This window comes from Alosa alosa, chromosome 17 (assembly GCF_017589495.1).
Source record: "Alosa alosa isolate M-15738 ecotype Scorff River chromosome 17, AALO_Geno_1.1, whole genome shotgun sequence".
Classification (NCBI taxonomy): domain Eukaryota; kingdom Metazoa; phylum Chordata; class Actinopteri; order Clupeiformes; family Clupeidae; genus Alosa; species Alosa alosa.
In genome coordinates this window covers 18,012,951-18,040,189 of record NC_063205.1, presented here as the reverse complement: position 1 = coordinate 18,040,189, position 27,239 = coordinate 18,012,951, and the positions used below count along the sequence as shown (strand labels likewise).

At 43.5% G+C, this 27,239-nt stretch overlaps 1 protein-coding gene across 5 annotated transcripts in view; it reads left to right on the top strand.

Annotated features, from left to right (window-relative positions):
• syt1a (synaptotagmin Ia) overlaps positions 1–27,239 on the top strand; it is a 195,752-nt gene that overhangs the window by 51,816 nt on the left and 116,697 nt on the right. For 3 of the 5 annotated variants that reach the window (XM_048268793.1, XM_048268799.1, XM_048268798.1), the window contains exon 2: positions 8,172–8,215. The gene's annotated coding sequence lies outside the window, so the exon portion shown is untranslated. Of the gene's footprint in view, positions 1–6,151; positions 6,459–6,869; positions 6,888–8,171; positions 8,216–27,239 lie in introns of those variants that run through there. The other 2 variants (XM_048268794.1, XM_048268796.1) reach the window with 2 other exon arrangements.

The following is a 27,239-nucleotide window of genomic DNA, read 5'->3' as shown; positions in this document are numbered from 1 at the left end:
AACCTGTCTGGGGAGCAGGCAAATCAAGGTTAATTGCCAGTGAAGTGTTCAGGGCTGCTTAGTCAATATCTTAAAACCCCATCCGATCACCATGGCTGAACCATGACCTGGAGGATGTGTCTATATTTGTCCTCTCAGAAACCGCCTTGATGGCTTTGTTTTGAAAGAAATGCTTTCATTCCATTCAGTGCCACAAGAATGCATTATGCAAACTGAGGGTGCCTAATACCAAAGGAGCCATTGCTGCCATTATGCAGAGCAAAAACGTATTGATTGAATGATGAAAGACATTCAGAACTCAATATGCTATTCAGAGCATTCATGTTGTGTTCATGCTTCACCTGATTTTGTTTTTTTTCATTTCTGTCTAATTGATAACTCATTCTTAATTCTTAAGTCTCTTTAAATTTAAGCAGTACCACCGGAGAGAAAAAGCCACTTGATCTTAACATACAGAGATTTTAAACCGTGGGGCCATAGTTAATGAGCCTGTTCAGTCACAGAGGTTACGCCAGCAGAAGTGACAGTTCACTGGTCGTGGAACTAGAATGGTCAACTAACTAATTAAACTAAACTAATTAATACTAAACTAATTGCTCTTCTTCTACATCTTCCCATTCATACTTGGTCAGCCAAGGTTAATTAAGCAGAAATCAATTACACGTTCCGTTCCCATGAAATGCAAATGCGTCTAAGGGGGCGTGTGAATTTGCCACCACCTCGCGCTCCTTCCCAAAATCTCCCAAAACAAGAATGCATTTTAGGTGTAGCTTAAGGGCAACTTTTGGTCATTCCAAATGGGCTGAGTTTCAAAAGCCACCCAGTCAAAGCACCATCTCATTTTGTAGCCGCAAGTGACATTTAATTAGAAACATGAAAGGAGCTGCAACACTTTGTGGGGGCCACACAAAGGTTACCCATATAGTTTAGGCGCTAATCAAAGACCAAAGGGACATAATTAAAACAGGCAGTGAGTGGCGGGGGATCTGGAGACAGAATATTTACATACATGCAAAGGGGCAAAGATCAGGTCATCAACAAGGGTGATTATCACTCTGGTGGCATCGACCATTGAGAATTGCTGCATCCGACAAGCTGGAAATTTGTCTCAATCTATTCGCTCATCATACGAAATCTGAAATTCGACTCAGTGTGAAAGGGCAAGTTTTGTGTAAATTACCGGATATTGCATGTTTCATTGCACTCTGGCTGCACCAAGAGAGATTGAACATGAAGTTCAGAGTGGCTGAATTCCTGTTTTGTCAGAATTAATACCCTGCACACTTTTGTAAACACAGATGTTTTCAGTTTGTTCATTTCTAGGCGTGTCATCACACATAGCATTTGCCAATAATAAAAAGCTTGCTAACATGCTAACTTATGGTGATATTGTTAGCAAAAACAAATAGTTTTTTTTTGTGTAATGTCTTTTTATTTTTTATTTTTTTTAGCCAACTCCCCAGCCTGAAAAGTGGAGTGTGCCGTGCAGATCGGGGCTTGTTGTGGTTAGGCAAGACTGACTTTTATAATTACGTCCTGTCTAATTGTGTTTGCTCTGCTAACTTGTGCCAGCGAAATGCTCTCTAGTGGTCAGCACACACAAGTGACTCTTGAGGCACTTGATGAGAACACGTATTAAATCAAGAGAGTGTGTGTGTGTGTGTGTGTGTGTGTGCGTCTGTGTGTGTGTGTGTGTGTGTGTGTGTGTGTGTGTGTGCGTATATATATATAAAGTAAAGATATTTCATATATTTTATCATGCAAGTGATGCATATTTGAACAGAACTGACTTGATTAGAAAAGAACGGAATTTAATCATGTTGAATTGAATTCATTTGCATCCATGAGAGTATCTTAAAGCATAACCGCTCATTGATCAAGGGAGCTGTTGCACTGATTTTGATTGCATCTGTGATGAGAGGCAAAATACATGGCAGGCATTCAAAAACAGCATTGATTTCTCTCTGCCACGATAGAAGAGCAAGACAAAGTTCAAAATATCTCTATTCTTCATCTAAATTAATTTCCTTCACTTACAAGCACACTCACTTTTTGCCTCAGAGGCTGGTGAGAGTAGGGAGCATATTTTAGAGAGGATTCAGTGGCTGTGACGCCATGCCAATCTGGACTACTCTATAAGAAGTTGCTGCTCAATCAGCAACTCGTTTTAATTGCCCACAATCTCAAACTGTTCCATTTGCATTGCATCTGGTACAAATGAGATTGCACTTGTCGTCTCGAATTTGTGGGGTTGGGGGGCTCCAATGCGAATGCAAATGCCCCATAATTGGGCTAATCTGACAAAACAGAAGAAGTCATTAGACAGCTAAACAGCAGAGGATCTCTCCTAAAACCGATGAGGGGGCCATTAGTTTCCTAATGAGAGAGGCCCTCAATGCTGGAGGTTGAGAGGCAGAGGGGACCAGCCTAATGTTCTCCATACTAGGGCCACTCAGTCCAACATTTCTCCCTCCAACACACACACACACACACACACACACACACACACACACACACACACACACACACACACACACACACACACACTGTCCCAGTCCAGGCCCCCAGATGGAACTGGTTCTGCTTTCTCCCTGCCTCCTGTCACAGTGGTGACCATGGCTACCAGAAGGACAGGAGGAACCTCATACATCACCTGACGGCATCTTCCTGTGTAAGAACAGATGTACTGCTGCTGTTCGCCCCACTGAATCAGGCCACAGAGATATCTTGCTAAGTCTCTAGGCAGAATCCATACCCACACCTGAAGTCCTCTCATGCCTAAGGGAAACACTGTCAGTGGCCAATAGCTGCCCATTTCCCATGAAGGGGTATAAATATAAGGTTTGCAGTGGTACCCACACATTAGGCCTGTCCCAGCCCTTCCACAATACTTTATTTTATAACTACCTATAGGTGGGGGAGTGGGGCTGCACTCTGTCTTTGGGATTAGGTAAGGAGGGTGAGGGCGTGTTTTCAGGGCACACAGAAGGTGAGGAGATTTTATTTATTTCCCATACCATATTTTCTACTTCATCCAGTTTGTTTGGCCGGAACAATCTGGATGAAGGTGAAGTGTTGAAGGTGTCGTATGAGTGGACTGGGGCGGGGTGAGTTGAGGTGGGGTGGTGTGGGGTGTAGGGTTGAAGGGTGGTGGTGGTGGAGGTGGGGTCTTTTGTGACTGGTGTGAAATACCTGCTCAGCAGAAAGAGGCTTGATGGCATTTAAAGGCTCCCCTGTGGTCCGCTTGTAAATACCAGTGGCTAATTAATGACTGTTTACCGCGTTCCCGCTGCAGGTTTATGGAGCAGACTGTGCTCACTGAGGCTTGTTGTGATAGCTATTCAGAGTTGTGTGAGAGTTTGGCTGAGAAGTGATGGGCAATTTCACCCTTTCCTAAATCTGAAAAGGTGAGTTGTTTTTTTTTTTTTTTTTTTTGTGTTGAGTGTGCAGAAGTCGATCGACTGAACCATCGACTGAACAACTTTTGAATCGTCTTTTAAGTACTGTTGTTCATGCAACTTCTGGGACAAGTTGAAGCTGTTTCCTGGTGCACAGGAGAGAAATAGAACTGTGATGATAGTGTGAAATATATCTGCCATTCTCCAGCTGTCCCAGTGCTGGAAGCTGCCATGTTTCCAATCTGGTTCCTGGCCAAATGTCAGGGCGTAAGCCAGCCAGCCTCCCTGCCATTGGCTAGATATCAGACTAGCAGACTAGACAGTAAGAGCCTAGCTATCGCTAGAAGATGACTCTTCCAAAGTCCATGTTCCCTCCTTACCACCTTTAAAAAGTGAGATGGCCAATTACAAAAGCCTTTCCTCTTTGGTCAGAGTCATGCCTTTGTCAGAGGTATGGACAGTCACAAGCAGTAATTATCTATCTGGCCTTTCTCTAACACACTCCACAGACCATCTCAAGACCAAGGTCAGCTGTCACAATGTGTAAGTAAGATTAAAAAGGTCTGATGAAAGTTCATTGGGAGTTATTTTTCTTTGTAATGTTTTTGTCATCTACCTGGGTTTGCCAATTAGCAGAATACTCAATGCAATCACCCAGGGGTTGTAAAACATAGGTTGTATTATATGGTCTGAATTCTAAATGTTCTTGTGGTGACTTACATCTGATAATGCCTTTCCAATCAGATTGAAATTCACACCAAAGACTTTTTTTTTACAAAGGGAGCCAGAATTGCCTTGTGCAGCCATAACACCCATGCAATAGAAAGACATTTGAAGTAATGCAGCAAAAACGATCTTTAATTGAAGCCTGCACAAAGAATCAGAAACTTCATATTTAGGACAGAGAACAGTTGATTATATTGGCAGCTTATAACTGTGATAATTCTCAACAGAACTTATTTCCTCACGAATTTCTCAAAGACCACTGGAGTTCTCTTCTTTGTGAACCAGCAATGTCTGGCCAAGTTATTATGTACCAGCCATAGTGTGAATGAGCCGATGGTTTATGTATGACTTTCTCCGCCTCTGAAAAAGAGGAGAAATAGACTTAATCATCGGGTGCTGTGCAAGCCCTTGATGCATTTGAGAGAGCTTTTTATATCGTTTTATTTTTTATCTAGTGTATATTTGTATATATTTTTTAAAATGGCCAGTGAGCCGTGACAGGTCTAGTTTATTATTCAAACCTGGCTGAACCTTGTCTGTTTTTTGTGTTTGCTTTTCTTTGTGTACTGTCTTCCCTCTCGCAAACAAAGCTACAATGTCAATTTCAGTTCTCTATTGTTAAACTCCAGATTGTTTCATATTTCTCTGAGATGAGAGTAGAGGCACCATCAGGTTTTTATGATGCTGAAACTTGTTCACCGGTGTGGAAGCGATCTGTTTCCCTCAATGCGTTGGCAATCACACAAAGTGCTTATAAATGCATGGTTTCATTTATGTGTTTGCTAGAAGCTGGGGAAGGGTAATTATGTTACAGAAGATGAAAATGGTTACGTAAGCAAAGAAGCTTCTAAACTATCACTGCAGGGTCAGTCTCCTCAATTTTCTTCAACTTTGAATGCATGCTCAGGCAAGTCCTCTTTAAAGGCTCCCTTTAAGCATGAATGACGTTTAGATTGTAAACTGAGATTTAGAAAACCACAGCCACGTAGGCAGTATCAGAAGTCATTGTTTAACTGTGCAACATTGTTTAAATTTTCTTGCACTTGATATTTGCCTTCTTGTTAGGGGCCATATAGAGCCGTGGCACTCATTGTCATAACTATACTGTCTGTTGTTGTACAGAATACCCAGAATGGGGGATAATTAATTGTTTAAATAAGCATGATATCACCTTTACTACTTTTCGTCCTTTACATGTTTGAGAAGGGGGTGTTAAATGTGAAGTATAACATTTTCTGATTTTAAACCATTTTGGGTGGTGGTTTTGTGGTCAAAAACTTCCAGGCACACTCAGGTGTGAGAAATTCTGCAGCTTTATTCACGACCCATGTCTTGTCATGGTGCTACTCCACAGAAGATTCCTAATATGACTACAACTTGCCTGCCTAAGGCAGAATACCCCTCACTCATGATAATGGAGGTCACATGACCTTTATTAGAAGGTTGTGACATGGAGAGAGCTGATGACAGACAGAGCCTAACAGACATCTAATTTATGAAAACTATAGTGTTACATCACCTCTAACTCATAAATGCTGATAATTCACCTATAATAGATATAAACGTAATCACTTCTATTGTATGATATGGTGTTAGTGATCCAAAATGTCTACCAGTTATGTCTTGTATGGATTGTGTAATCCACATGTGCACCCAGATGAAATGCACACCAACATGGCCACCATATGACATGAGTTGTGTCAAATTTAAGTTTACCTGACTGTACCGTCATTGGTGGTGGTGAGATTACTGTGCATAGTCATTACATGCTGAGATTAAAAAACTAAATAGAATCATACTATCACTATCAGAGTGCATTTAAACCAGTTTGATTGTTACGATTAATCTGTAAAGATGGCTTTTCTGATTGACTCATAGCATATGGAATATTTCAGAATGCCTCGTAACACCTCTAAACTCTAAAGACGAATTTTAAAACCATTAATCGTTCATAACCTAATCCATGTGTTTCTCAACACTTTCGAACGGCCACAACTGTATGTTGCTGTCCATACTCGCTGGTGCTGAAAGACAGCATGTTGGTAAACCACAGTGTTAACCAAAGGAAGTATTCAGTACCTAACGAAAGTCACTTCGTGCATTTAATCGACGCACTGGATTAGACTTGGATTATACTTAATTAGCAATTGATTACTTTATTGTGTTTTCAGGGTAGATAGTTTCGCTGTTAAAAGGCGTTCGAAGTCTAGAGGATCAATGGTCTGTGAATATATTCATCAAACACGGTGACTCGATGTAAACCTCTGTCTGCTAACGGAAGACACAAGCTACGAATCGTGTGGGTTGATAGCGTTTTTCTTACTCGCTAATCTGGTAAGTGATGTTGTTTGATTCATGGTTAAATTCTTCATTTGGAAATAAAAACTAAAGTGCATCTTACACTGACTCATCTACTTGCACTGTGCGCAGCTAGGAGTTACACAGTTCTTTGTCCTCAGTTGATTAACATGAAAATGGCTTTTGATTTAGATACAGTCTGCCTAGCGCCTACTCTATAGGAGGCAGGTTTGATTGACTTGACATTTTGAGACTAATTTAATTCCGCAATTGGTGAACCGCGCGATGTGAAGAAAATGAAGATAAATTTGAGTAAATTGTCCAGTTTTAGCGACTTCTTTGTGGAGAGTATCAAAAAGCTTTCAGGAACTTAATAATAAGGAGTGACAGAGAGCGTTATGGAGGTGAGGGAAAAGGAGGTGTTTTGCGGATCTGTGTCGAAAACCCAGATCGTGGGTCAAGAATGTAGGTATTCACACATTTTGAATAACCAGATGCATGTACATTTCGCAGTTGTCCCCTTATCCTTCACGAACTATTTCATGGGTTATGGTGCATTTGAGCGTTGTCTTTGGCCTCATACAGGAAAGCTTCCGTTTTGTCCATCGTATCATATTACTATGCTATATCCTACTAAGTGGATACATCGTTGGGTTTTATACGTTATCCAGTTATTTCAACACGACCGTAGTGCCTTTTCAGGCAATAGTAATATAGGATGTGTGGATGTGACCAAATGGCAGCTTCTGCTCAGCCATATCGATCCCAGGCACCCTCGGGTTCCTCTGTTTGCCTCGAAGCACCAATTTCGGTCAGTGTCAGAGTGAGTAAGAATGTTCGGCGGGAACGTTTGCTTCGAATGTAGGCTACACGATTTCTTTTCCTGCAACACCTGCAATGTTTTGAATACGAACCGATACCTCGATGCGAATGCACTTCCTTAAGCACCATTTAATTACCCAGCTCCATTACTATTAAAGCAATAACTCTCCAGAGCGCAAACCTACTTCCGTCTTACATTTAATGTGTGTGCACTTAGTTGCACAGGTCCCGTTCACATGGACGTTCGGAGATTTATACTTTAATTTCATCTGTTTTTTTAAAAAATCTACTGTATTGAGAGCTGCCTACCTTTAATTAATGAATCAAATTGGCTCACTCCTTAACCCTGCCTTTGGGTCACTGCAAAGGCTGTTATTCAAAACACTCTTAATTGAATGTTGGGATTAAGAGGACACTTCATGTGCACTGAGGGGGATCTTGGTCTACAGTATATCCTGCCAAGGAGGGTCTCAGTGTCCTTGACTGGATTTGATGCCTGTCTGTGTCTATCGGATCATACAGTATGTGAGTTGATAGCCCCTAGTGCTTTGTGTGAGGAAAGTAATAGCATATGCATGCCTATTGTAATGTTGTTCTCACTCACTGAGACCAGCAGCCTTCTCGATTTTTCTCTTTCTTTCTCGATGTCTCTTCATCCCTCCTTTCCTGTCACTCACTTCTTGTATACTGTGAACCCTTTCTTTGAATGGTGTTTGCTGTTCTCTTTTCTTCTCATTCTCTCTATTTGTCCACATATTTATGGGAAATTGGTTGCTTAATGACATTGGAAATAACATTGCAATCTCTCAGTGCTGTACCTCCTAATCAGACAAAGCCGAGCTGCTTTGCCTTGCTACTTGGTAATGAGGGAGAATGCTTCCCTTGTGCTTGGGCTAAAACAATTCTTTCCTGTCTCTCTTTTCACAGTGAACGCCTCAAAGGAAGAGAAGAGAAAATAGTCAGTGGAAATTGTGAGTGACAATAACTTCATTCTTCTTCTTGTCTGTCTTGTATTGAAGCAACACTGCATAGCACATATGATGTGGCAGTCACACTCATGAACAGCACACAGCCAGTGGGAACAGGGCTTTCTCAATCAATCATTTGTGTTTTTTTTTTCTTTCATTGCAATTGAATATGACTTCCAGGATCTATTCTTGAAACTGAATTGTCAAATACCTGTTTTGCCCCCAGGTTTAGCAATATTATGGGAAGATAACGAGATCCTGGGTAAACCAATTGGAACACCAGAGGCAATGAAATCACATCTTAGACTTAGAGGATGGGCTGGGGTGTGAAGAGTTGATACAGGCCCTATGGGAATGTCACACAATTGTAATTGAATGAATATATTCACGTTAAAGGTTTTGTGAATGTTTCCTTAGAGCATATGCCAGTAAGTTTGGGGCCAGTTAACAGACAAAATGTTCTGTCAATCAATCAGTCAGTCAGTCAGTCAGTCCTGATAAAGACTCCTTTTTTAGTCACGTATGATCACTGTATAATTGTGTTTTGCATTAGATGCCTTTCCTTTACCATTTCAGTTTCTTCTGGCCATGATTACCTGATCTATAATGTCATGTCAGGACTATCATTATCTGACCTAAAGTTCTTTTTCATCGTTAACTGACCTAAAGTTCTTTTTCATTGTTATCTGACCTAAAGTTCTTTTTCATCGTTATCTGACCTAAAGTAATTTTATGCTTGTTTACTTTACCAGTTGATCCATTCAGTTTGACAAGTACTTTATGGATGTAAATTTATGACAAACCCCCATGTTAATCATTATTATCATGGCTCCTCCAAACCCACTGAGTGATTACAGCTTTTGGCTTATTATAATCACGACTGGATGCCCTTCACTTTACCCCCCATTTCTCTCTTTACCTCTGACCCTCTTCTGTAAAGCGCCTCCCTGTCTAATGTACAGTCAGTTTGTCTAGTGTCACTCCAGGCCACAGCGGTCAGTAATTACTGGCCGGCGCTGTGGCTGACACCGTCTACGGATGGCGCCCCCGCCACGTCTCCACCCCCTCCGGCGTTGATGAATGAAGCATCCCGCTGCCATCCCAGCTGTCAGGTGTGATGGATGCACTGTGCACGTCCCTGTTCGGGGCTCGTCCGGATTGCCTGCCGCCTCCGTGCCGTCCGGCAGACGGGCCAGCCTCATCCCATTAGCTGCGGTATTAATCACGACCTGCCGGGGTGACCGCACTCTGTGCTGGGTCCCCACTGCCGCCCGGTGTCCAGGGTGTGTGTGTGTGTGCGCGGTGCAGTGGTAAAGAAAGTCAGCTCTGGTGATTATAGTAGGAGATTGTGTAATGTAATGTAATTTGTTGATACCAGTGGGACATACCTTATCTTCAAGCCCACTGTTCCCTATTCCATCTTACAGCAGTGCAAGCCTACTGTACATACATGCTTGAGCACACACATGCATGCACACAAATGTGCACCTACACCCATCTACACGCACATAGACACAGGCATACACACAGATACACACACACACACATATACTGTACACCCATACACACACCCACATAGACACAGGCATACACACAGATACGCACACTCACATAGACACAGGCATACACACAGATACACACACACACACACACACACACACACACACACACATACACCCATACACACACTCACATAGACACAGGCATGCATACTGTACACAAACACACACACAAACACACACAAACACACACACACACACACACACACACACACACACACACACACACACACACACACACACACACACACACTTTGTCTGTGTATGGTAGTGTATTATCAGTGACTACTGCTCTTAATCCTCTTAGATTACCTAGAAAGATAATCCATGTAGTGACCGTTAAAAACCCAGGTGCTCATTCCACACACGTTGATGTTATGAGACACCAGCAGAGTGGTTGTTGTGGTGGTTTGATAGTGTGCGTGTGTGTGTGCGTATAAGGGATTCTACTCAGCAGGCTAGTGAAGGTGTTGGATTTGAACAGCAAGGTCAATACTCTCATATTCCATAGGCGCTTTAGAAGAGAACCTGTACTAGTACTGGCAGCAATGCTTTTTATCCCTGCTGTGAACTGATGTTTAAACATCCCCAGAGGATGAGGCAGGAGATCCAGAGCCATATCTCTGTGTTGATTAGCCAGAATTTTTTGTACATTGCTTAATGAGTTTGATGGGATTAGATCTGCTTTCATCTCTCTCTCTCTCTCTCTCTCTCTCTCTCTCTCTCTCTCTCTCTCTCTTCTCTCTCTCACTCTCACTCTCTCTAATATATATATGCATATATGTAAATGGCTTTGGGCCAACTTTACTAAGAGAGGCAGTGGGAATACATGATGCGGGGATGGTAATAAGATTATTATGAGACTGTGCACAGCAATTAGCTCGTGCAGTGGGGAATCTAGTATGGTTTCAGCATGAGTGCAGTTAAGCTCTGACCATTGATGGCTCAGAGCCACTGCTCACCAAGCCATCGTGGGTGACATTTTCTAGTCAGTTTGGTCACCTTGTTTGCCTGCTTGCTTGTTTCATATCTGTTGTAGATAGGACGACTGGTGAGTTTCCTCTTGTCCAATGAAATTACGGCGACCCTGGGGGGAGACTGAGTTAGAGATAAGTCCAGCATGGGCAGAATGGAATGGACACAAATTCTAAACAAATAGTGAATCAATCTGGGTCCTTCAAAGGGCACACAAAGCCACTGGCCAATACCACAGACCTCTCAAAGGGAGCTTTGCTTGTATTCTTTCGTTGGCAACGGAGGACATGCTTCTATAAATCACAATAGTGTCTACATCTGTCTAAATCTGTCAGTTTTTCAAGGAGTAGGTTTAGAAACAGCTAAGAATTCTTTCCAGGAATAATCCAATGTTGTTAATTATGTAATTTTCATCCACACTCCATAAATTGGTATGCATTTCCACAATGCTGTTGTTGCATGGTTGGTGTGAGTGCACTCTATTTGTGAAAGGAGAATAGGACATCTATTTTAAGAATACAGATTGGGGTAGACTGGAAGTAGGAGCTTTTATGTTTTTTTTTTAAAGTTTATGGGTCTGTGTTCAGTCCTTTGGAACCATCAGGGTACTCAGTGTTCTCTAGAGGTGCACTAGGTGCATTAAGGCCTTTGTGAGTGTGTTATTGGTATGCTATTCTCTGGTCCTCACTATCTTTAGAGCTGCTGCTATTGGCAAAGCCACTAACACCGTCAAATGATCACTTCTTTCTGCTCCCACCAACGAGATGCGGTTTTGTCCCTTGTGTGTGCGTGTGTCTGTGGTTCTGTGTGTGGGTCTGTGTTTCGCTGTCAAACCCATGCTTTCAGTGTTCATCTTTTAATCTTCGCATTACACTATTTCATCTTTGTGCTAATTCAGTCAATTGGCGCGGCCGCCTCTCGTTCTCCTACGAGGCTGGAGTTACACAGGGAGTCATATCACATCTCCCTCGGAGCCTCCTGTTCCACCCTGGCGAATTTCACTGAATTGTCCCCTTTCTAATAACACGAAGACGTGAATCCAGATCCCTGTATGGGGTTTTGAATTACAGTAGTTCTTTGTGTGTCCTTTCTTTTAACAAAATGATGGAAGGATTATGGCGCAAACGAAACACTAAACCCTATATGGAAACTGATTCTTGTCAAGGTAGATATCACACTGTGTGTGTGTGTGTGTGTGTGTGTGTGTGTGTGTGTGTGTTTGTTTGTGTGTGTGTGTGTGTGTTTGTGTCTTTCATGGCATGGGAATACACTCAAGCTGCTGTATGTGGGTGTGTGTCGTTGGTTTCCGAACCTCCATTTTTATCTCTCCAAAACATGGCCTTCTGAAATTGTAAGACTTACATAACAACAACAAAAAATACCATACAATTCATTTCCCACGAATGATTCAGAAGAAATTTGTACCCTGTGTCTCATCAACTCCACATGTCTCTTCATAATAATTATCTTTAAAGATGATCAGGCAAGTGCCGGTACATGCAAATGCAATCAGAGTCAGAACAGTATTTTGCCGTTTTAATACACAACATCCTTGCAGTGTCAAATGTACACAAGAGAGATCCTGACAGGAGACAATCAGATGTGTTGTGTTGTGTTGTGTTGTGTTGTGTTGTGTTGTGTTGTGTTTGTGTTTGTGTTTGTGTCTGTGTGCTCCCTAATCATTTCACCATGTATCCTGTCAGGAACCATTCAAAATCTAAATGAATTTCAAGATTATGCAACAAGGAGGTCAAGGAGAAGTGCATTAAGGTCCAAAGGCACCGACTCAGTCTCTTTGATAGTGATTACAGAGTGCCCAGATCCACTATAATCATTACCTTCAGAAATGAACAGAGAATGTGATGCAAATGTAATCATTTCATCATGAGCACCAGCATTTGGTATCAAGGCAATCCAAGTTTTCCGTTTTAAACATTAAACACAGCTAACTCTAAGGGTTGTGGGATCTTTCATATCAGTTATATTTACACATAGTGCTGAGATTGAAAGTGTACTTGGGTGATTGGGCAGTGTTAGGTCAAGGGCAACAGAAGGTCGAGTTAAAGATATTTAGCACCTGCTTTTTTTTTTTGTATATTTTTTGAGCCTATAATGGGGTCTGGGGTCGACCCATTGTCAGTCGGTATAATAAAGCATAAAATGTAAATGTAAATGTAAATCAGGTTTCTCGGCCAAGTATACTTGCGTATACAAGGGATTTGGTCTCTGCATTTAAGTAAGTATAAGTATATCACTATATATACTGTACTCTTTTGATCCCGTGAGGGAAATTTGATCTCTGCATTTATCCCAATCTGTGAATTAGTGAAACTAAGCACACAGTGAACACACAGTGAGGTGAGCGGCCTGCTACAGCGGCGCTCGGGGAGCAGTGAGGGGTTAGGTGCCTTGCTCAAGGGCACTTCAGCCGTTCCTACTGGTCTGGGTTCGAACCGGCAACCTTCCGGTTACAAATCCGAAGCGCTAACCAGTAGGCCACAGATGCCCCCAACATCATTTATCCTATCCGTGAATTAGTGAACACATATGTTTTACTATCCAGTTACTTTTTATGCATCACGATACTTTGAGTCTTAGGCCTACTTAATATCACATTATAACTATGTTGTTTGTAATATCTTTTTAATTATTGTGTTGTTGGTGATAGCAGAGATTCTAGAGCGGAGCTATAGAATTTTTGGTTGATAGCATGATCCCGAGTTGAAAAGGGGGGGGTGGCATTTCTTGAATGTAATCTATAATTACACTAAAGACCAATCATGACAGAACTCAGATCAGAAACATGCACTGTAATTGTCCTCTAACCTATAATGTTCCTATAAGACAGTGTGATCCAGGGTATGGAGATCACCCCCCTTGCCCACCCAAGGTGGGTCATGTCAACGAGCCATTGTTTCAAAGCTTTCATGTATCAAAGGAGCACATCATGTAATATAATTGCAATGACTAACTGCAATTACTGACTATTTACTAACCAGCCAACATGCCATTGATGATGCTATCATCAAATTGGTCCCTCAGATAATTATGATGTTCCCTCTGGTCTTCAGAACAGTTATTATATTGTTCTCAGACAGAAGACACATAGAAACAAAAAGATGCATGTTTCACAGAACAAATAGACAAAACAGATCATTATGCAAACTTTACAGCACCTCCACACCTCTCCCCTGTGTCTGGGATGAGAGAACGCTGTTCTCTGCACGTATGGGATGCTGTCTCTGTGCCGATTTCTCCTTGGTAACAGCAGTGCCATGTGACACACAGTTACTCACTACGCGTGCTTGCAGGCAGGGGAGCTTTAGCTGGCCAGTCGGGCTTATCAGAGAGCTGTACGTGTTTTGTTTTCCTATGGGGTTGCGTTCGTGTGCTCATTCAATCACTCAGTGCTGCTCAGGTCATGTGATGGAGTGGTCATTCTGTGGTCACCTGTGTGGAAGTCTGGGGGATTCCCTCGGATGAGGTTTGGCCTGGAGGGCCATGGCCTGTGACTCCGAGCACACTCGACTGTGCACTGACAGAGAGAGGCAATAAGAGGATGGGTGATACTTTCAGCTTTGGCGGGTAACCAGTGAGCTGCAGCAGGAGATGTGTTGAATTGTAGAAGAGAGGAGAGGAGAAATGTCACCTGTCAGAGAGGCTGTTAGAGCTTAGGAAGAACACAAATATACAGACATCCAGTGGCACTGATTTGAATTTTCCAATTTATTTCAGCAGATGGTTTTAAATCATAAACAGAAATATGCATAAAGACACACATACACAGAAACAGACACACACACACATACACACATTTGCAATTTCCCATGTTGCATAAGAGTTACATTTATTCATTAAGCAGATGCTACTATACAAAAATGAGAAATAACATTCAAGTTATAATGCAGAAGAGACCTTAGGTACGAATTAATACTACATCAATCAATGCTAGTATTTATGTAGATAATTGTTTCGTTCGGAGAAACACGCACACATCCATACACTCATACACAATAACGCACTTAGCATGTTCCGACTGCATTCAGAGGCTCAGCTTCTCTCTGACATTCACTTAACCTCAGTGCCAGCAGAGAAGATGGTGGAGATCTTCACACAGGCCTTATCAGAGAGATGGAAAACAAGCACTGTAAAGGACCCCTGTGTGGGAAAGTCTTAACACAATCTCACAGGGTACCCCTTGATGTCTGCCTACTCACTGAGGCTCAGCAGTCCTCATTGGCCAAATCAGAGTTTTTTTATTCTTTAGATGAATAGTGATACTATCGTATTCAATAACGTACGCCATAAACTCTGAAATGGAATCACTAAGTCATGCCGCTTGCTTGTGTAGATATCATACTTGTCTTTTTGCATTTTTAAGTAAACTAGTGGGCGTTGTTCTGTGCCAGTGTTAGGTGAGGGGAGAAAAACTAAATAAAACAAAAAAAAAACAAAAACAAAAACAAAAAAAAACAGAAAACAGCTTTTGGAGCTTTGAAGTTGTATTGATCTCCAGAGCATTTCCTATGCTTTTAGGTATGCCAGAGGAGCTTCAAAGCCATGTCCATGACATCAAAACCTTCAAAACATCAAAAAGATTTTCTACCTTTTTTTTGTCTTACCACTCAAATCCCAGCACCATGGCAGAACTCTCAGTATGGTACCTTGAATCACATCATATTTATGAATGTGGATAGTGCTCTCTGTGAGCTCATTGACATGTTTCAGTGCCCTGTTATGCTTTCTGAGTATAGCCAGAGTATTCCCTTTTGGGTCAGAACCAAACAGTGTCATATTTGAAGTTACAGTTAAACAAGGGTGCAGTGATATATACCTTTAGGTTTAGTCAGAATGGCAGAACAGGAAATATTTATACTGTTACAGTAGTGAGAAGGAAGGATTGAAAGGAACAATTTTACTTTAGAACACACCACTTTTAAGTTGATCATAGTTCAACACACATTTTTAATCCAAATGTTTCGTCATCACATCAGGGGACTAATGCTTGTGTTAGGCCCGTGCTACAGCAGGTCTGCAAGGAAAGTGCTCTGTTCGCGGAGCGTAAAAATAGTTTTAGAACACTGGTCATCATTTTTGAATGCACATGCTGCTATTACATGTTGCGTTGCCACTTCCATTGATTACAGTGGAAGCTAATTGTAGCAGCCGACACTCTGCGAACAGAACTCTTCAGCTATGTACTTGGTGTAGCCTCCCTGTTATTGCTACTGTTAGCCTGTGGGTCTGTGTACTTACCTGAGCAGTCTTCTGGGTAGTCTTAATTAAAAGTGCCCTTGGCATCAGCGGTCCACTTTGCAAATAGGTTGCTGTTAGTCCACCGTTCCTTGTCTGGAGGAGAGCCGGCTTGACTCAGCCACTGCTCCGACTCAATGAGATCCACTTCGCTGGATCCTTGATCTGCATGTGACCTTTGACCTTCCTCCTTCATGTGGCAAACCCTGCGTCATCTTTAATCTCCCTCCGATGGAGCATCAAAGAGAGAATCTCCCCACACACATACTCTCTCTCTCTCACCCCTGCAAGTTCTATTGCTGCTGGCATCCCACTCTTTTGCATCTTAAACAGCGTCTTAAATAGCTCTTTGAAGTCCTTAAAGCTATACATCTATCCCCAGCATTTTATATAGGATTATATACATCCCGCGTAGTGGGAGGGAGAGGAGTCGAGGCGCATTTGACACATCAAGCTGACCTCTCAGCTCGAGGAAGCAGCTCAAGCTAAATCATTTTACTCAAAAAGTCAGTATGTTAGGAGGGATCAAAAGCAACGGGAGAATTAGCTGGATCAAAGCCAGAGAATTTTTTTTTCTTAATCTACTCATGAACTGTGAGAAATATCTGGGGCAGGTAACGTAAGCTTTGCTGAAATCAGGCAGAGATGGTGACTCATCTGAAGGGAAAGCCTCATATAGATTTCATCTGAATTTCACATGAATTCCTTACTCAACCTTACTGTAAAAAGGTGGCCTTATTGACTTTATGGATGAGGGAGAATATTGACACATACATTTTAATATAAGATTATTTTTAAGTACAATGCAATACTCTTAGAGAACATGAGCTAAATGGTTTAGCTTGTAATCACTTTTTAATTGTTGTATTGCTATTGTTAATAACATTACCCTGAGACCCACCTCACTGAACCCAAGCCGACAAGGGAATCTTAATTTGGTCTATGTAATCTATTCTTTAGATACTACAACACTTAATAAAGGCCATGAGTGACCTCAGAAGAGAAGTCTGCACTGTGAGAAGTATCTGGGGCAGATCCTGCATACTGTGCTGAGATCAGCCAGCGGTAGTGACTCACTCGGACGATATGGCGTGCTGCTTCAGGCACCTCTAAAGCAGGCTAACACACAGGCAGGCGCATAGGTAATGCAAAGTAACATTTGGTTAGTGTAAAATACGCTAAATCATATTTGAAGGAGCTTAAAATAGAATAGACAGTACAGATGGAAGGGCTAGACTTGTGTGTGTGTGTGTGTGTGTGTGTGTGTGTGTGTGTGTGTGTGTGTGTGTGTGTGTGTGTGTGTGTGTGTGTGTGTGTGTGTGTGTGTGTCTGTGTGTCTGTGTGAGAGAGAGAGAGAGAGAAAGAGAGAGACAGATTCTCTGTACATGTGTGTGGTATTTTGAGAATTAAACCAATTCCTCCAATACTGAATATGAATAAACTCCAACATTGAGAGGAGCCACTTACTTTCCTTTTGCTTAGGGAATAAACTCATTTGACAAACCGAAGCGGCATATCTGTGCAGATGAAAAGCTCTCTAGCAAGGGTTGCTCCCTTTAAATGATGATGGCCGAGGCTGGGCACCTGTATTCATTTTTCCCCTCTCTCCAGGAAATCAATAGAGGCGATAACCGGATGATGGAAGAATGCCCCGTCAAAACAGCCCATTGAGTCTAAATGTCACCAAACGCATACAGAGCAGTGTAAATATGTAATGGCATGAAAACAATGTATGGTCACTTTACTGGTGATTTTTTCTTTTTTATTCTTCCTAGCTCTGCTCCCGGGAGGGTGTAGTTGTCCTTTCTCACCTTTGAAAAAAAGGCAAGAGGGTGAGATAAGCATCTTCTCTAAAGTTCAAGGTGGTGGTGGCAGCCATTCTTCCCACCACCCCTCACCCACGGCCAGTTAGCCATTGTTGAGAATTGCAGACGAACTGCAGAGAAGACTGCACTTGCTTTACGCTGGCCTGACTAAGCTAACGCCCACCACCCCACTACTTCAGTCTCGGTAATGACATGGGCTGATGGCTCAGGTAATTGCTCCAGATTGTATGTTTAGCCAACTTAATCTGCCTGAGAAATATTTAAACAGTCCATAGGGGTGAGCTCCAATCACACCAATGTTAATGCCCCTCAGAAGCGCACACCCACTCCTCACAATCAGACCCCTGGCTTGCTCCGGGGAAGGAGGGTGGAGGAAGAGGGGTAATCAGCCTCGCTGCTGGGGCCTGCTGAACACAGCTACCCCCTGCAAGGAGGCTTTTGGTCTGGACTGTGTCTGGGCATTCTTTTTTTACATCCTGAGGAGCACCATGTAGCTGCCTCTGTATTTATCATCTGCACACACTAACCTGCAGTGCAGACTGGTTTACCATCGAAGAGTTTTCCATTTGTTTCATTGAGGATGTCTTATTTGGTATGTATTTGAGACATTCATTCAGCGAGTGAATGCTTGGAGGCATCCTAGAGACCACACATCAGACTCTGTAATTGGGCAAAGGTAGGTAGCATACATCTAGTCAGGCCAAGGTCTTCATGTCAGTCATGTCAGAAGCCTCAGTCAGACAAACATTTATTTGCTCCTTATCGATGCATTGCTTGTTGTCTCAAAAGTCAAGATTAGCTCAACATTGTGGCGCGGTGATTCGTGTTACCCATGGTTATTTTGCCTGTTATCGCTGCAGATCACTAAATGTCATTTATATTCCATGGACTCTCTTCGGTACATCGTCAGCAGAGCTTATCTACATTTTTTGGGAGGGAAATGGCTTGGAAGAATGGATATTTACCATTTTTCAGGGTCTGGTCTCAAAACAACTAACACCCGTCGGACACGATCTGACTTTTCCTTTAAGGCAAGAACAACTACAGCACATGTATTGCAGTACGTAGTTGTGAAGCTTTCTCACAGTGTCAACAATTCACAGCAAACCTCCATCTTGTCTGTGGTTAAGTATAGTGTGTAATGCTGGCGCTCTGAGGTGCGGGGGGATTTCTCCTTCCCAAGGATGGCTGCCTCATCGCCCCAAACAGCCAGATGCTTATTTAATGCTGCGTTGGCTCCACCACACACAGCCAGAGACTGAACATCAGAGCTTAATTCTGGGTGTCGTCTCACAGTGTTCAGACACTGGGGCGAGCATGCTGTGCACTGGCACTGGCACTGGTTTGGATTGATATCTCTGTTCTCGTCTTCTTTTCCCCTCTTAATATCTCATCCTCTCTTCTCTTCCTGTGCTCCTTTCTCTCATCTTCTCTTTTCTCTTCCCTTGCCTCTCTCTCCTCTCCTGTCATATCTGCCCAAGACCTTTCTTACTTCTTTCACCTGCCTCTCTTTTTTCCTCATCCCCACTTTTTTTCCCATGCGTTTCTTTTCACAATTTCTTTCTCTTCTCTTCTTTCCTTTCCTTTTCCACTCCACTCCTCCCCTCATTTTTCCTCCCTCCCTTACCAACGGAAAAACGATTCAGCTGAGAGAACCTCCCCGCTGGGCTGAAGGTATATATTGCCATGATGTATGTGCATGTGTAGTGATTTCCATAGAAATGAGAGAGCTATTTTAACTTACAGCAAATCTCAATAGGAAACGCAAAACGATGCCATTCAGCTCACGTCGGAGCTGAGAGCCGGGAGAGCTGCTTACCCCCCATTGGGGACAATGTGACCCACGCAATCACAGAAATGGCGTAATGATACAGCGGTTGGCACTTGGCACGTCGGAAAAGAGACAAAGACTTTTTTCTTCCAACACTGCCACAATAACTGAGGTCAACAGGACAGCCCCAGACCACATGCCTCAATCCTACGAGGACAACCACGACACAAACGGGTTTTTTTTTTTACTCTATCATTGTTTCTACAGAGAGCAGGATTTGCTTTATCAGTTTCAATGAGCTCTTGTGTTACGTGACCCCTAGTAAAAGACAGCAGGTCAGGTCTTTTTCTTGTTTCTCTCACCTTCTGTTGGCTATTTCCCAAACTCCCAGCATGCCTGTTTCCCTTGTTCTTTATTATTTATATATTTATTTCTCATCCATCCTGAAATGACATCGCCTCATCTCTGGGGGGTCGGGACAGCTGATGAGCTCTGGACTTCTGATTAGGTCACAGTTTTATCCCCCTAGGCAGCCGAGCAGTGTGGCAGTGCCAGGAAACTGTGATGACCCGGCAGGGTCTCTAAACAGTGACCTTTTCTGCACCTTCATACAGTAGTCAGCTTTGCCATACACATGGCCAACCTCTAGCCTGGCTAATGCCAAACCTCATCTCATTGAGATGGGGTCTTGGAACTACATGTACATTTTCTCGTATTTGTATTTATGTATCGTATTTGAAACGTTTTTTTACGAATGCCCAAAGCCGTTTATTGGGCGCTACGAATTACTGGGTGCTACGAATGTCTATCAAATGCGTCTGTATGTAGCTCATAACCGCTACTTTGCGTCGTCATCATCTTGCTCCCCCCCTCCGTTCTGTGATTGATTCCTTCGTTGAGGTGGAAACGAAGTCCATGGAATCCAGGCTGCCTAGCAGCGTGAATGAAATCGCGCGTGTAAGGCAGCATGGGAAAACCCAGGCTAGCCAACCTCAGTTGCTACAGATGATTCAGGCCATGATCCACTTCGGCTGTAAGGGTTGGTGTGTGACGCATAACCGGAACAGTGCCTGGTCACAGTGTCCCAGTTGCTGAACACCCTGTCCAGTCGGCCCAGTATTAGATATTCAAGCAATAAGCCCCGAGAGATCGTAGGTTACACTGATTTTAGAACAGCGTTGTTAGGCACAACACGCAAACGGAGATCCTAAAACCTTCCTTAGCTGTTATAAAATCAGTGTAACCTACGGACTCGAGTGGCTTATTGCTTTTCTAAAATGGTTACTACATATACAGTATCTGGCAAGATTTCATAAAATAAAGGCACAGCAACGAGAAATGTAACAATGTATTCATAGACAATCATTCTTCCACCAAGAAATATATTTCCTCTATCAGAATGGTTGCCAAGCAACTTCGAACTTTTGTATCGAGTTGTGGTAGCACAGTAATATATAACGAAATGCGGTCAAGGTGTATGTTTGTGCTGGATTTTACGGCATCATTTAACGACATCGAATGCGACTCTATCAAGGTAATCAAGGTAATCAAGGGCTGGAACTATCTGTTTTAGAATTTCCATTTTTTGCCCATCTCAAAATAGCTTGCCATTGTGATTCCACATTGCAACTTACTGCAATCCATACAAGAAAGATGAATTACCTTTCTCATGGGCTATAAAACATAGCGAAGGGGGAACAAAGAGTTATGTAATGTGAAATTATAACTCATTTGAACAACACAACATAAATCGTACACACTATACTCACTCTATATGTGTCTGCTATACTCACTCACAAAATACATTAGTACAACGGCCCTGGCTGGTTCTGCCTCTTAAAGGTTGTAACCATAGCTATGTGTCCAGAGGCCCTCATAGATCTGCACTCTTCTCGTTAGCATTGAGCTGTAGGACCAAGTTTACCGCAGGGTTGCTAAGGAACAAAGAGGCCTCCCCAGAATGTGCTGTTATTTCTGATCTCGACGTCATTGTTTTCACACCTACAAGAATAGGCACAGTGGCCAAGAATTCACAGATGACAGGGTGGGAAGGCGTTCCTCCGTGTTGCCTGAGCAAACATAATGTGGACGCACTTCATGTGTGTCATTACCAATGGCTTGGGAAAAAATGGTGAGAATGCTTTATTAAGGTTATATATTTTACATATTTATCCAAATCAGCCGCAAAAGTGTGCAACACCTGCATCATATATTTACATTTTAGCACTACTACTTAGCATTTAGTCCTAGCAAACCTATTGGCAATTCTCTCTCTCTTTTTTTTGACACACACTTTCTCCCTCTTGCTCTTGTCCTTTCTTTCTTTCTTTCTTTTTTTCTTTCATTCTCTTTCTTTCTCCTTGCCCTGTTCTTGCCCACTGCATCTGCTCATCACACACATTTGAAATGCCATCTTCTGTGTGTGTATGTGTGTGTGTGTGTGTGTGTGTGTGTGTGTGTGTTGGCTGAGGGCCTACTACCCACAGTCTGCATTTCTCTCCCCCAGCCACTGCCCTGCGTCCAGCCGAAACTGCTGAGGCAGCTGTGGCAATGTCAGCTCTCTCCTGTGGGAAACAAAGGAGCCATATGTAGCGCCACACAGCAGAGCTGAACACCATCAACATGGCTAATAGAAAAAGGCAGCAGAGCTGCTAACGGCTATGGAGAGAACTCTGTACTCAGGGGACGGATTGGATAGTGCTTCTTCTGGTTCCGTGTGGGATTTGGATAGTGCTTTTTCTGGTTCCGTGTGGGATTTGGATAGTGCTTCTTCTGGTTCTGTGTGGTATCAGGGCGGGGTCCATGCCCTACCAGGTATCATCTCTTACCTGAGTATGCTCTGAAAATAGTATCATTCAATTCTGCCATTGCGATGGAAAATGAGCATAGTAATGAAGTTAATGCGGTTTTTAGTATAGGTGATGCATTAGTGGTCCAAGGCAGCAGTCCTTTTCAAACTGTATAAGTATATATACTCTTTTGATCCCGTGAGGGAAATTTGGTCTCTGCATTTATCCCAATCCGTGAATTAGTGAAACACACTCATCACACACTAATCCCGGCGCAGTGAGCTGCCTGCAACAACAGCGGCGCTCGGGGAGCAGTGAGGGGTTAGGTGCCTTGCTCAAGGGCACTTCAGCCATGCCTACTGGTCGGGGTTCGATCAGGCAACCCTCCGGTTACAAATCCGAAGCGCTAACCAGTAGGCCCTGGCTGCCTCTCTGGTTATGGCAGAAAGAAAAAAAAGTTTTGTAAGCCCCAGTTGACACATGAATGACCGGATATAACCAAGCTGTGAAATGGTTTTACCCAGAATAACAGCTCAAAAAGAGCCCAGCACAAAGGCTCCGGACAGACAGGCGCACTTCCAGGGCTAATGTTGCCTGACCGTGTGTGAAGCAGTCTTTGTTCACCACACACTAGCCTCACTTTGTTCCATTTGCTGTTGAGTGCCCCCCCAAGCTTTCTCTGCGCAGCCTATCCTTACAATCACCACAAATGGACTTCCCTCTGAATGACCACACACACACACACACACACACACACACACACACACACACACACACACACACACACACACACACTGACACTCACACACAGTCTCTGTAGCTGCATTATGGAAAATATGGAAAAAAAGCCAATAGGGGCACCAATCTTTGTAATACCCCCACACCCACCCTCACCCCCTATCCACTGACCCACATGAAAGCCTCTGAGGTCCACAAAGGGAATGGAGAGGAAGATGGAGGTGAAGGCGAGGGGCCCACTCACTCACCTCAGACCCGAGGAGCTGAGCTCTTTCTGGGGGCCAAGGATGGCTTTGATCCCTCTGCAGAGTGGGCATGGTGAAGAAGAAGTGGCCTGCAGAAGCAAGGTGGTTGCGCAATCTGATGGAGGTGCGGGGGGGGCTTTTAAAGAGAAAGGCATGGCATCCTGTCTCCACTCTGTGGCCTTCATCTTTGTTGCGAGTTGCAGTTGGAACACATCACACAGTGTGTGGCCAGATAACTCCATCTAGGAGACAGGATGTGTACTGATAAAATGTATAGCTGAGTGAGTCCCTGTGGATAAAGCTCCTTTACAGAGTCCTTTATGCTTTGGCATATAACAGACATAGCATTTTTATAGCAGCTTTTTCCAGAGTGACTCACTAATGCATTATACAGTCTGTCAGCATGACTTCACTGCAAACGACTGAATGGCTCTGTATGATGGTAGTATCTACTGTCTCTCTACAAGCAGTAAAACAAAACAAGCAGTAGAGAGAGGCTTTGGCAAGACATTGCATTGCAGAACACTGATAGCATTTTGTTATATCAAGTCAAGTCACATTTATTTATATAGCACACTTAAACGCAATGGAATTAACCCAAGGTGCTCAAAGACCATAGAGTCCTCTAGAGTCTTGGGTGAAGACAAATTTGTTTGTTGTACTGCTCTCTATTCCACGATTTTCCCTTTTGCCATTCCTTCTGTGTCAGTGTACTGAATATGTCCGGAATGACCTGGTCCAGATAAGCATGGAAATATGGAGTAATGACAGGAGAATCAATACGTCTCTCCTCATCTCCCTCCGAATTGCCGTTGCCTGCAATTTCCACTGGTCCCATTGACCAATCAGGTGCGGAGCTGCCTGTCCACTGCTGCGCGACACTGCAGCTGCCACACAGGTGCCGTGGGCTCCCTTACTGCCGTCGCCATGGAGACCTCCTTCTGCCACAGTTGGAATCGCCCACCCTTACACACACACACACACACACACACACACACACACACACACACACACACACCCCACACACACACACACACACACAAACGGGCACTGATACATCACGCTTGTTCACACACATGTAGGCAGCTGGCTGACATCTGTGGCGAGTAAAAGAGCCCCTCATGACTGGCGGCCCACTTACAAGTGGCCTCTCTGGTCTAATTACGCCAGCCCACCCCCCACCTCATACATTATACCCCCAACCTACTGCATCAGCCTCCCCCAGCAGCACCTCACTCCACACACACACACACACACACACACACACACACACACACACACACACACACACACACACACACACACACACACCACCACCACCACATCTCTCTCTCTCTTTCTCTCTCTCTCTTTTCTCTTTCTCTCTCTCTCTCTCTCTCACTCACTCACACACACACACACACACACACACCACCACCACCACCACATCTCTCTCTCTCTCTCTCTTTCTTTCTCTCTCTCTCTCTCACTCACACACACACACACACACACACACACACACACACACACACACACACACACACACCAGCTTATCTTTGCATTACCCAATGAGAGTAGAATGGGGATTGGGGGTTGGTTGGTAGATTGTCCTGATCACCCCAACTGCTCATTAGTGTCTCTGCCTGCCTCAGTGGAGGAGAAGCAGATACAGAGACCAAACTATCCCATTGGGCGCCAGTCTATTCCAGTCTCCTTCATTTGCTAAAGAAATTATTGCTTTCCATGTAGGCCTGAAACCAGCAGTAACTAGCATTGGCTGAAAAAGCATGCATACACCTACAAATGGCAACAACAGCACAAATCTTTCTAGCATGCTTGTTAGCATGCTTTTGGTGGTGTAGTTTGTAATGTCGTGCTGTGAACTTTTTTTGTATTTTTTTTGCTTGGTGGTCCATCCACAAAATTGCATAAAAAGTTCATAGCCTTGGCAGCTAGATGGAATGGGGTGGCAGGTGTGTTCATCTGTTCTTCACTGTATCATTTGCATTTAGTTGAAGTGGGTTTCAAAAGGGCCAAATGGTCAGTGTCTTTGAATCGATAGAGCCGTACAGTGTATTGAGGGTGGGCATGAGGTGGGCTAGTAATTGGCTGATTCATCCTGTGGCTCATATTGGCCAGACCAAGCTGTAATAAACTAGTAATGCAAAGATGGAACCTAGAGACCATCAAATAATTGCTGTTGCAGGATTTCCCAAATGGGTTCATGTGACCTTGTAGGCAATTCTGCCAACTGGTTATACTGAATCTCCTAAGCTTACTCTTTAAGATGTCTCTTTTATTAATGGAAAAACAGTGGGTGGGTGTTCCGTAGTGTGTAGGCCTTCTTTGCTGACGTGAGTTTGCCTCTGACATGGCAGCCCCTCTAGGGAGTGCTAGTCCAGACAGCAGTTCCTTTAGTGCACCATGGAGATGAGACACATTAGTAAGCTGAGGCCGGCGCTGGCGCTGGCGCTCCGTCCACCTCTCCTGCGTCTCCGTGGGGGTGTGGAGCCAGGTCGGTACGTGCCTGAGCCAGAGGGCCATCGGTTCGTTTGAGTGGAGCCAGATATACCCATCATTCCCTCTCCGTCTGCCAGCTGTCAAAACTGAAAATGGGGGTATCACGTCCACCCTGATGCTCACCTCCGGGTCTGCCAGCCAGGTTGTGCAAGTGTCGAAGCTGGATGAGGTGAACAGGCTTGGGGCTTGGTGGGGAGGATCTGGAGGAAGTGGTAGTGGTGGGGCGGGGGGGGGGTGGGTGTACAGACAGGCCTAGGCTCAGACCTGACGTTATAGAGGGCTGGTACAGATCAGTACTGATATAAACTCAGGAGCCACGGCCTGGTTCATTCCAATGATGCAGTGGGTGGATAGAGTTAGCATTAGGCCGTTGTCGCTGAATGGAAACTGCAGGGATATGGCGAATTTTCTATTATCATGTTTTGCCCAGGTCTCGGTGTGCCTGGGAAAATTGAACTGGCTAAGCAGTTCCATGCAGTCATGAAGCGACTGATTTTGTGGGGAATTCATTACATATTAATGCAGCTTACTCCCCTTGCTCCTGCTTGTGTACTCCACGCAGGTTTTGCATTTTTGCTGCGAAATTGGACTGGCAGCGGAGACGATTTCTTTCTACACCCGTGGATAATGATCGGTTGAGATAAAGTGAGCGTGAGCAAGAGAAAAGAGAGAGGGAGGGGAATGCATTGTTGTCGGAGGCTGACTCACAACCACTCTTCATTTGCATAGCACAGCTTTCATGAAAAAGGACATGATTTTTTGAGAGTATGTCGTCTTGAACTTCTGGCATTTTTTTTAAGTTGTTTTTTTTTTTCTGCTGATTTTCGTGACTCGTTCTTTCATATCTCCCTCAGCATCACCAGCAGTGCACACACACACACCAGTGTTAATTTCTGTCAGACGAGACGAGAGGAAATATGTTCGTCAATGACCTTTTTTTTTTTCATGACTAACGGTGTGTTTCCACACAACGAAATTTCGGTCGCTCTCATTGAGGTTGAATGGAGACTAAATTCGCTTTAGTTGGGCTTAAATGAAAGTTTAATCGCCGAGGCAGGCTAAACAAAGTTGGCCAAAGTTTAACTTTATTTAAATGAGGACCATTCGAGAACCAATCAGGTCTGGCGCCTTTGTGTTTGAGGCGGGAGTTACAAAAAGTCTGACCAAGATGGCGGAGACTACCTGAACTGTAACACAAACATTTGTATGTGATTAAAATATTTCTACGCCTAACATTGGCACTTGTATCAACACTAATTGTGGTTTATATGCCACACAAACTTAGTCAGAGCACATACACCACTAAATAGACCACTATATATGTTAGTTTAAGCACTCAATCTTTTTAGCTAGCTGACAGGCGAAATGCTAG